The sequence below is a fragment of the Arvicola amphibius genome, chromosome 14 (genome assembly GCF_903992535.2).
Source record: "Arvicola amphibius chromosome 14, mArvAmp1.2, whole genome shotgun sequence".
Lineage (NCBI taxonomy): Eukaryota > Metazoa > Chordata > Mammalia > Rodentia > Cricetidae > Arvicola > Arvicola amphibius.
Window position 1 is genome coordinate 4339613 of NC_052060.1, and position 11886 is coordinate 4351498.

Sequence of the window (11886 nt, forward strand, 5' to 3'; positions counted from 1 at the left end):
TGCCAGTATTTGGATTACTTCAAATCCAAATTTGTTGTAAAAGGAAAGAGCAGTCATTACTCGAAGGTGATTTTAGTTTAAGGTCGATATTTTAAAGCACCTTCTATATCACTGAAGAAGTAAGCTCAGACCCTGAGTGGAAAATACCTAAACCATGTCCTTGGGATTACTAACCCCTGTTAGGAGGCAGAGCTCAGAAGTATCCAAATGAATACCTTCTCAGGCTAAGGGTGACAAGATCGATGTCATCCTGGTGGTGTCCTACTTATCAGAGAAGTGTGGGAACAGATTCCAGAACCTGGGCTCTCTTTCTTTCCCAAGTACAAGTGAAACCCTGTTGCCCAGATTCTTCTTTGGCAGTTAGGGGAAGCATTTTCTTCACAGGCTATCTCCCCCGTGAGCCTGTTCAGATGCACAGTTCTCTGTGCTCAGCATCCCATTCTGAGGGTTCCGATACACCCAATGTACTTTGTTCTCTCTAGAGCCAGAAGGCCCCAAGCATTCCAATGTCTCTCAAAACCAAGCCTGTGGGGTGTGCGTGTGTGCGTGTGTGTGTGTGCGTGTGTGTGTGTGTGCGTGTGTGCGTGCGTGTGTGTGTGTGCGTGTGTGTGTGCGTGTGCGTGTGCGCGTGTGCGTGTGCGTGCGCGTGCGCGTGCGCGTGCGCGTGTGTGTGTGTGTGTGGCCTTTGTCTCACCCCTCACTGCTCACCATGTTTTATAATCTGTCAACATGGCCTCTGGGCCGAAGGACCCTTTCCCTGTCCCCTGTGAAACTCTTGTCTGGCAACCCCTCCAGAAAAGTCTCTACCTCTTGCATCCCATAGACACTTACCAAGATGATAGGCGGCTCACGGTCTGTGGGTATCTCAGGAGATGAGTGGATGGATGTGCCCTGTTCCCCAGCCCTTTTATACTGGTCGTGAGCTCAGTCAGGCAGACAGTGTCTGGACATGGGAGTCCCTGCCTCCTCACAGCCACATGGTCAGGTGACTGATGATGATCAAACATTCCCCACTACCTTCCTTCATGAGGCCAGTCATGCTGCATCTGTCTTAGACCATGGCTTAGGCATGAAGGGAGGAAGTAGATTCCTGGATCCTTCAACCTGGCACACCTGCAGAGTGTTTGACTTAGGAACCAGTCATTTCTCCATCTTCTTTCTTTTCTGTCCCTTCTTAATGTGATATGTGCCGCACAGGGCCCGTATCAAGGCGGCAAAACTTTGAAGTTTCTTCAACCTCGGCTTCCATGTCTGTACTTTCCAACTGTGCTGTGTAAGCCCAGCCTAAACATCTACACCAGTAAAGTCTGCATTCCAGATCCAGAACAGCACCAAGATGTTCCAAGGTGTGGTTCAGGATTCTGTTTGGGCTGTGTCATCTCCCATTTTAACTGTGACAGTGCAATATTAAGAACATAAAACGGTTATGAAAAGAAATAAAAGATCAAATGATCATGTAGACTGTTCACCAAAAACACACGTAGAAACTGCCAAACACAGGGCGAGGATATTGCTGTTTAATCATAGCCATTGTGAGATGCTTATCTGTGAGGAGCATACACTGCTCTGTGGAGGATCTGAGTTTGGTTCCTAGTACCTGTGTTGGGCATCTCACAACCACCTCTAACTCCAGCTTCAGTGCATCTAACCCCCAGTTCTTACCTCTAAAGATACATTCAGTCTTGTACATATAACCCCACTGATGGACACACACGCAGAGATACACACACACACACACACACACACACACAATTGAAAAAAATATAATTTTTAAAAGAGCAACTGAAAGAAGATAAAGAGGTTCAATAAATGATACATATGAAAGTGTCCCAAGAAACCCAATATTTGGCAAAATTCATATGCATTAATAAGAATACAGCAGTGATTGTGTCCAGAGAGAAAGAACACCATTATTTTATCGGCTTCTTGACACTTGTCTCAGTAAATACCTTCATATCAGATATTTCATAAATTTACATGTTTACATCTTTTAGGAATATACTACCTTGTTTTTACACTTTCAATATGGATGGATACTCTGTAGAAGCCAGCACAACTCTTTTAACTGAGGGTATTATTGGTGAGGTCAGATGACACATTACTAAGAAGAAAATAAGGTAAGGATTCATGTGAGATCAAGGGAATAATGTTCACCTATAAGATACAGAGAAATAGAATCAGTCTTCTCCCACTTGTGAGACAAAGGGCTGGTGGGCTGTATCCTTGACTGAAGCAACGCAGGTTGTTTTAAAAAGAATCACACATTAGAAGTTCACAATAATTGTTTCTGTGGTCATTAGACCTCTGTTCTCTCTGCAAGCCTGATTTATATTTATATTCTACATCATCATAGGCTATATATGAATTATTATTTTGAACTATTTTTGGAAGGTTTACTATAAATAGTTGTGATTCATAACTGAAGGATATGGTTATAGAGAGTCATGATGTAAGATTTCCCTAAGCCTAAAAATTGTAAGCTAGAAGAGGGAAAGAAATGTTCAAACAAAGTTTGCAAAAATCTGTTCTCCTTAAATGCTGGTGGACTCTGGAATTTCCAAGCCTTGGGAATAATATGAGTGTGGGACACAGGAGCATAGTGAGCACCAAGAAAATATGGTAGAGAAACATAGGTGCTTATAAATATATAGAAGAGTCTTTATATAGAGAGATGTATACTTTCCTGTATTATGTCATTTACTATCATCAGTCTCTCTCTGTCATCAAGTATTTTTTTTAAAAAATACATCTAATATTTACACATACCCAAAGTTCTAACTCCAATTTGTCCCCTGAAGCCCCTTGATCTTTCATTGACTGATGGAGGACTTTCAAAAAACTAGCCAGTAAGAGGCTGAAACTAATGGGCCAGGCAGTGTTTAAATGAATACAGTTTCCTTGTAATTATTTTGGGTGTACAGCTAGCAGGGTGGCGGGACGCAGCCCCGCCACTCCATCTACAATTGACTGTGTTGCAGCATCAGATGCATAGAAGACCCTAACCCTCCCAGTGGTAACTGCCACAAAGTCAGTAGCAGAGACTTGTTCAAGACTGTACATCACTAAAAAGATGTAGAAACTCTTACATCCTACCCCCTTTACTGCTACTTTATCTGAACATTTCCCACCTATCCTCAAATTTATTCTTAGATGAGTGTTGGTCATGATTTTCTCTAAATTGTATTTTACAAACTTGAGCTGCTATGATAATGAAGCTTAGGTCTGTATTCTTAATCTTCTTTTAGTGACTTTGAATGTGGTTATGGTGAATTCCTTAACAACCTTTCTTAGGGCTTGTGTATCTCTTATCTTCAGTAGCTGAACACATTTGTCCAGTAGCTATTTGGTGATGTCTAATCCTCTCACTGGCATCTTCATTGATGTGGAAGCTTAGAAAATGATACACCTAACTAAGGACCTGGATCACCCTAATGGAACCTGATCTCTGAGGTAGAGTGAAGGATGTGTGTCACATGACTATCTCACTAGTTTGATTTTATTCTCTTCCCCAGTCATTTCAAAGGGCATAGCAACTGAGAGAGGTCAGAACATGATCCCTTATTTCCATAATGGTAGCGTTACGTGCCTCACCTTAGTGTTCTAGGGTGATGTGGCTGAGATGCCAGCTAGTCCACACTTCAGCTTCTGTGCAGGACAACACCCAAGTCCTCAGCTGACCTCCTGAACACAGGTGTGTGTGAGGATCATGTCATCTGGAAGAAGACTGAGATCAGTTCTTCAGTGTGAGCTCTGGAGGCTTAGTTCCTTGAGAAAATATGAATATTTTGAACAAAATCTGTTGACATTCTGAGGGCTTCAGTTGTCAGATATTTCTCCTTTATAAGGCCATTTCCATATCCCTGAATAAAAGAGAACACTGAAAACTCTAATCAGAAATAGTTCAATAAAAATGTTCATTACTCTGCACACCAGAAGCCAAATCAAAAAAGTCAATGTTGTTTTGAGATGTTTGTTCTTGTCTACCTGTTTAACAATAACAAATCATACATCAATGTTCTGAAAGTATAAAAGCTACATACAAATCAGTTAGCTTTAGTTAACATCTTTCTAAATATTACTATTTGGTTGTTGCTCTGGTATAATTTTAATATATTGATGATATGTAATAAAACTTTTCAAAACTCTCTCATTATTTCAAACTGATTTATTAAGAGGTCTTCAAAAATGATAAAAATATATTACACAAATGATAATGCTTATCTCACACCTCTCCACATGTGTGTATGTGCTTGTGTGGTATACATGTATGTGTTTATGTGTAATCTAGGTGCCAACTTTGAGTGGTTCAGTTCAATATTCTACTTTCATCAATACATAGGTCAGAAAAACTAAACAATGAAGCTACAAAATAAAACTTTACCCTAGGTTAAGCTGATTCATACACATGGACAAAACATCACAGTCACTAGAAGCACAGTGTACTTTATTCTCTGTAGCCATGAGAACTGTCTTAGAAATAGATCACATTTTGACCATAAAAAATCTTAGCAAGTACAAAAGGTTTAAAATAATTTTCCCTTATCAGACTAAAAATCAATACTTATGAAAAAGTAAGAAATCATGTAAAACATTAAGATTAAGCAATAAACTCTTGAATGGCTACAGTGTCATAAAATAAATTCGTAAAGAATTTTTTTAAATTCTTAAAAATTAAATCAAAATAAATGTGAATACAACAAAGAAAATGTTTTCTCTCAGCTTCCATTTCAGTTGAAAATATTTTTTTACAGAATAAGGTTCCCTCCTCCTTCATCCTCCCAGATACTCCCTGCCTCTTCACCCTGCCAATTCTGTGTCTTTTTTTTTTTTGTCTTTTCAGAAAGGAAAAAGGTAAATGAAAAACAAAAAATGTAGAATAAATGAAATAAATGAATAGAAAAAAACAAAAAGAAAAGCACTAGAAATACATATATATAGAGAGAGACATCAACATTTGCAAAGCACAAAACTCATAAAAATGCAAAAGACCATCAAAGTTTTCTTTTAAAGGGCAACTAAAGCATTGTGAGACAAAATACTTTTCTGAAATAGCATTGACTTTGTTGCTGGTCATCTACTGCTGGGCATGCAGCCTACCCTGAAGTGTGGTTTGTGTATCCAGAGACACTCCATTGTAGAAAAACAATTTTTCCTTTGTGTCAGTTGATGCTTTGAGACGGCTCCTGGGACAAGGATGGGGGTTTGGTCTGTTAGGTCCAAAGTGTTGTGCCCAATCCCGGTGGGAGTGCTGTGAACAATGTCCTGAACAGAAGGACACTGACCATGCGGAAGAATTTTTACTGGATGAACATAAACCTAAATTAAGCATTCCTTGGAAATCTGAAAAAGCAAATTTCTGTTTACCATAAACCTCATTTCTTCTGCCCCCAAATATCAGGAGCATCAGGCAAGGGCATCTAATTGTTGGCCAATCCACACCCACATGCAGTTGTATTTCCTTCCTGCTTCACAAGGATCCTTTTGTGCTGGTGCTCGTGTTTGCGGACACTTTGGATCAGACTCCTCAGACCTTACAATTTTGTGCCATCAACAATGGTTCATGCAGTGCATCACAGCAGATCAAAGTTCAGAGAAGAAGTGTCCGCATATTATCAGCCAACAATGAGACATCTAGGTCACACCCCTCCCAAGACTCAAGGACTATTGCAGAAAGGCTTGTGAAAAGCTTGCCAGAGTCAGAAGTCAGGCAGGACCAAAGCAAAACATTGTTGACTAGCTCATTCATAAATGCCATAGTAGTTGTGGTTGTCTGCAAGCTGAGTAGATGTAGAAAAAGATGTATAAAAGATTCAGTTTTCAGTCCAGAGTCAGTGAGTTCTCACTAGCTCAAGTCAGCTGTATTTCTGTGGGCATCACCATCACGGTCTTGACCCCTCTGCTCACATTATCACTTCTCTCTCTTGCACTGTCTCTGGAAGCTCAGCCCAGTGCTTCACTGTAGATTTCTGTATCGGCTTCCATCAGTTGCTGGTTGAAGGTTCTATGATGACAATTGAGGTGGTCATCAATCTGATGACAGGGGAAGGCCAGCTCAGGCACCCTCTCCACTGTTGTTTAGGGAGTCAGCTGGGTTCATCATTGTGGATTCCTGGGAATTTCCTTAGTGCCATTTTTTTCCACTAGCCCTTTAATGACTCCCTCAATCAAGATATCTTTTTCCTTTCTCTCCCTCTGTACATCCCCTGATGGATTATCCCATTCCCTCGTGTTCTCCTCCTCTGTCCCCTTTCCCCTTTCTCCCCCCTTACACCCTTCTTTCTCTCTCCATACTAGGGGAACCTGCATAGAAGCAAACTAGGCCCACTGAATGTGGGGGACAATTATGAGGCTTGGGAAGTCTGTGAGGCCTCTGGCTGTGGGACCAGGGTATATTCCTACTGCTTGAACTGGTGTCTAGGAGCACATTCTCTTTGGAGGGATACCTTGCTCAGCCTAGGTATAGTGGGGAGGGCATTTTGTCTTGCCTTGAAGTGAAGTGCCAGACTTTGTTGACACCACATGGGAAGCCTCAGCCTTGCTGAGATGGGGTACAGGGTCGGGGGAAGAAGGAGGTGGTAGGAAAAGAGGGAGTGGAAATGGGAATGGATATGTAAATTGAGAACAAATTGTATTTTAAAAATTCTTAATAAAAACAAGGAAAGAATAAACATCAATTCAGTTTCCTCTGAGGGTGTGGCTACCCTTAGGCTGTTTTGCCCCAGAGAATGTCTCCACACTCAGGAGTCCTTGGTCAGTACAGTCTTTCTGGGCTATATAAAACAAAACCAAGAGAAAAACGAGTAGATATGATCAAATTACAGGACACCACGTAATAAAATTAATGAATTAATAAATTTTCAGGGATCAGCCTTGACAAAAATACTTCTCACCAGGGTAAGGGCATGGGGATTAGAAATATAGTAAAGAATATGAAGATATGAATGAAAATAATAAAACACAATAACATATAGCATAGTATTGGGAGGGAATTTTCAGTGAGTAGTGAAAAATTTACCCATGTTTAATTTCCAATTGTTTAAAACACCCTTGACCCCAAAAGGTAGAAGTAAGACAAAAGACTGCATTAACATGATACAAGGAAATGAACATACTAATTGAAAATCATGGGCTAAATTCATAGTTAAACATTCCCTTACTAGAAAAAACAAGTCACCCAATCACTCTCGTGCCCTAGACCAAAACACTCTGTAGGCAAACCAATCTCTAGGGGGAATCCCAAGTTATCTCCATAACGGGAACTGGAACTTAGTTGGATCCTTAGACTTTTGTTTGAGGTAGGAACCAATTACTTCCTTATTCCAGGAGCACAAGGTCTGGCAATTAGGCACAATTGTTGATAATAACCTAGAAAGAGCAGAATTCCCTGATTTACAAGTATGTGGGATCTTTGTCTGAGGTAGTTGCACAATAACCTTGAAGGAACTAGTAATGAGTCCCAACTCTCTGACTTTGGTCAACTTGGAAATAGACTTTTTGGGGTATCCACAATAAATATTGTATTGAAACACTGAAAACAGAGCACATTAAATGAAAAGTTTACCTTTATGGTTGGTATGATTTCATGGAAGCTAGGATTGTTGAACAATTACTTATCATTAAATGCAACAGACTATACAGATAGACTTAGGGACAGTAATGTGACAATCCTCTCCATTGGTGCCAAAATGGCACACAGAGAACGCAAATATTATTCATGATCAACTACTAAAGAAATTTGGAATAAAAAAAGATACATTAAATATTGCCTAAATGAAATTAACATAAAGTTACTTTCTTTATAATTTCTACTAAGACAATGGTGTCCACTTTCTCCATTCTTAAAATCTTAACTAGAATTCTGGGAGGCAAAGACATAAAAGGGATGTAAGCACAAAAGGGAGAAGATGAATTGTTTCTGTTTGCAGGCAATAGTATCCCAACATAAAATGCCCTAAAATTCTACTGGAAAAGCATATCTTCCATACAATGTTGAGCAAAGTAGCAGGCTGATATGGGATTCCCCTCTGTAAGCTGCACCTATGCTTTACTAACACTGGTTAATAAAGAAGCTGCCTTGGGCCTATGGCAGCACAGAATATAGCAAGGTGGAAATTCCAAGCAGAGATAGAGGAGAAAAGAAGGTGAAGTCAGGGAGATGCCATGTAGCTGCCAAAAAAGAAGGAGACCCAAGCCACCAGACAGAACCTTACTGGTAGGCCCAGCCTTGTGGTGACTCACAGATTAATAGAAATAGGTTAATTCAAGATGAAAGAGCTAGCTAATAAGAAGCCAGAGCTAATAGGTCAAGCAGTGATTTAACTAATACCGTTTCTGTGTAATTATTTTAGGTCTGGGCATCTGAGAACAAACACGCAGCTTCCACCTACAGCAGGCTACAAAATCAATCACTATTTCAAGATCAGTAGCATTTCCATAGCCAAGACTGAAATGTCTAACAGAAAAACCAGGAAAGGACATATTCATGACATCATAAAAAGAAGAAAAAAATACCTTGGAATAATCAGCAGCAAGGAAGTAAAAGAGTTCCACAATGAAAACTTCAAAAAACTAAAGAAAGGTATTTGAAAAAGAAAAAGTTTGGAAGAAACCCATTTTTACATATAGGTATATTTAAGATTATGAAAATAATGATATTACAGAAGGCAATCTCAAATTCCATTCAACCCTTATCAAATGCAATATAATAGGATTTTTATGGAAGTAGGTAATGTAATCATAAAATTTACATAGCATTTAAAAGAGCTCACACCAGCAAAGAAATTAAACACAGAAAGGACAATGTAGAAAGCATTGAAACACCTACTTTCAGAATATATTTCAGAAAAAAATTATTGTATGAAGAGACAAAAACTGCTGCATACTGCCAGAAAACAGATGTGTGCACTGCTAATGAATGTAGCCTTCAGAACCCAGAGATAAACCCACACAGTTGCAGACATGCAATCTTTAAGGACACTGTCAGTAGCACATATTAATGAACAGATTACTTAAATGGTGCTGAGAAAGTCGGATCTCCTCATACACAAGAATAAACTGAATCCATTCCTCTTACCCTGCAAAAAAATCAACTCAAATGAATCAAAAGTCCTGAAACTCAGACCGACAGCAACTCGAGACAATCAAGGAGAAAAGAATTTAGTGTATTTGAAGCAGCAAGGATTTTCTAAATACCTCCACATTCCTAGGAAAGAGAATTGTGAAGATTCACATGACCTGCATGCATACTCAGAAAAGGTAAGAATCAGTAAAGAGATATCGGTGAGAGGGAAAAAAATGGGCAGAACTATATATTTGTTGAGGCATTAATGCCTAGAAGAAAAAGAGAAGAAAACAGTTACCATAAAAACCATGCAGTTAATAAAAGAAAAAATGAAACGAATAGTCAGTATTCGGAAGAGAAATGACCAACAATACATGGGCACCATTCACTGTCTTTAGCCACCAGAATCATGGAAAAAACACTGACTCTGAGATTCCAGATCACAGCAGTCATTGGCGCCACCATCAAGAAAACCAGTGACCAACTATGCTGGGGAGGATGTTGGAGAAGAGGAATCTCAAAACTGAAACTAGAATTGCTTTGGGATCTAGCTATAACAATTCCAGGGACCCAACCAAAGTCTCAATGTTATCGTCCCACAGAGACCCCTACAGGCTGAAATGTGTACTACATCATTGATAACAGCCACCATATAGAGCTAACCTAGATGACCATCAGTGTGGACAAAGCAAATGTGATAGCATGGTCAATGGAGCTGCACTCATTAATACAAATTAGCTAAGTCCTTTGCAGGATAATGGATGGACTCAGCTATCACGTTAAGTTAAAATCTCATTCACAGGAGAACAGGTATTACACATTTTCTATCATATAAGAATTTAGACTAAAATACAGGAACATATGTTTGATATTCATTAAAATTTTCTAAAGTAAAAGTTTCTGTCATTTCAGTGGTGATTTCTAACACATAAATCTTAATATTATTGAAAATATGCTCACATATTTTCACTTATATCTTATAGTGAGGCTATGCTGTATATAGATTGTTGAAATAGCCTGCAAATAACTCTTAACAGTATTCAGTGTGTTCATTGCTCTTTGTGTCAAAAATAAATATTTTGTAAAACTATAAATATTTTGAAAAAATGGCAGAACACTATATTTAAATTCACTAAATTTGAAATATAAATAGCATTGGGATTTAAATGTTACAGGAACTTTTAAAAAAACACCTTTACATACACATGTGTACATAAACATGAACTGGAGGGTGCTATGCTGAATGAGGACATTTGGAGGCCTCTGGTACATTGAAATGACAGGGGAGAAATGATAACAAAACCTATTCCCTACTAAAGACAGGATCAGAGTTAGAGACTCGAAGAAAACCACATTTCAATAAAACCATTGTCTTAGTGACTTGATTTGAAAATAAATCACAGAAGATGGAGCAGGCACAGTCAAAGATTGCCAAACAATCCACTCTTGAGTGCTGATCTCCTCAATGTCAAGATTTCAGCAGCCACCAGCAGAAAGGTAGGAGGGAGACCATTGCGGTGGTCAGCTGTGCAGAAGTTCCCACATTGTAACAACACAGCAGCAAAATAAAGTCATGGAAACAACAATGTAAGTTTCCATGACTTAGGTCTAGGTCAAACTTTACTTAAAAAAGAGCAAGAAAAACACAGATGTGAAAAGAAGTCACTGGCTGATGTTCTCCTTGTCTGATGTGGGACTCCTCTCTGTGTGCTGTGAATAAGATTGGTTAATGAATAAAGGAAGCTGCCTTGGCCTGTTGATAGGGCAGAACGTAGGTAGGCTGGGAAAACTTAACTGAATGCTGGGAGAAAGAAGGGTGGAGTCAGAGAAAATCCATGTAGCCCCGTTGGACACAGGCACTGGAACTTTCCTGGTTAGCCACAGCCTAACACAGATTAATAGAAATGGGTTAAAATAATATGTAAGGGTTAGCCAATAAGAAGCTAGAGCTAATGGACCAAGCAGTGATTTAATTAATACAGTTACTGTGTGATTATTTCAGGGATCAGCAGCCAGGAACTAATAAGCAGCCCTCCCTCAACAATTGTCCTCAATCAATCTGATTATTGATCTTTGTCCTTCCAGTGAGTGCCTAATAGTGAACATTGACCTTCAAGTCCATTGACATGGGTTTTTCCCCAGTTTTTTATAATTGTGAGGAATGGCTGACATGTCTAAGTCCTCACATCAGGTTACTGTTAAGAGAGGATCTTGGTTCTTGTAGATAGAGTAAAACAGCTGGGACAGAGTCCTAGAAAACATATGTGGTTTTTGTTTTGTTTTGGTTTTTGAGACAGGGTTTCTCTGTAGCTTTGTAGCCTGTCCTGGAACTAGCCCTTGTAGACCAGGCTGGCCTCGAACTCAGAGATCCGCCTGCCTCTGCCTCCCGAGTGCTGGGATTAAAGGCGTGCGCCAACACTGCCCAGCTGAGACAGGGTTTCTTTATTTAATTTTTATTGAGCTCTACATTTTTCTCTGTTCCCTTTCCTACCTCTTCCCTTTTTTTCAACCCTCTCCCAAGGTCCCCATGCTCCCAATTTACTCAGGCAATCTTATCTTTTTCTACTTCCCATGTAGATTAGATTCATGTATGTCCTCATTGTTGTCTAGGTTCTCTGGGATTGTGATTTGTGGGCTGGTTTTCTTTGCTGTATGCTTAAAAACCACCTATGAGTGAGTACATGTGATCATTGTCTTTCTGTGTCTGGGTTACCTCACTCCTCACTCAAAATGATGTTTTCTAGCTCCATCCATTTGTTCGCAAAATTCAAGATGTCATTATTTTTTCTGCTGTGTAGTACTCGATTGTTTAAATGTACCACATT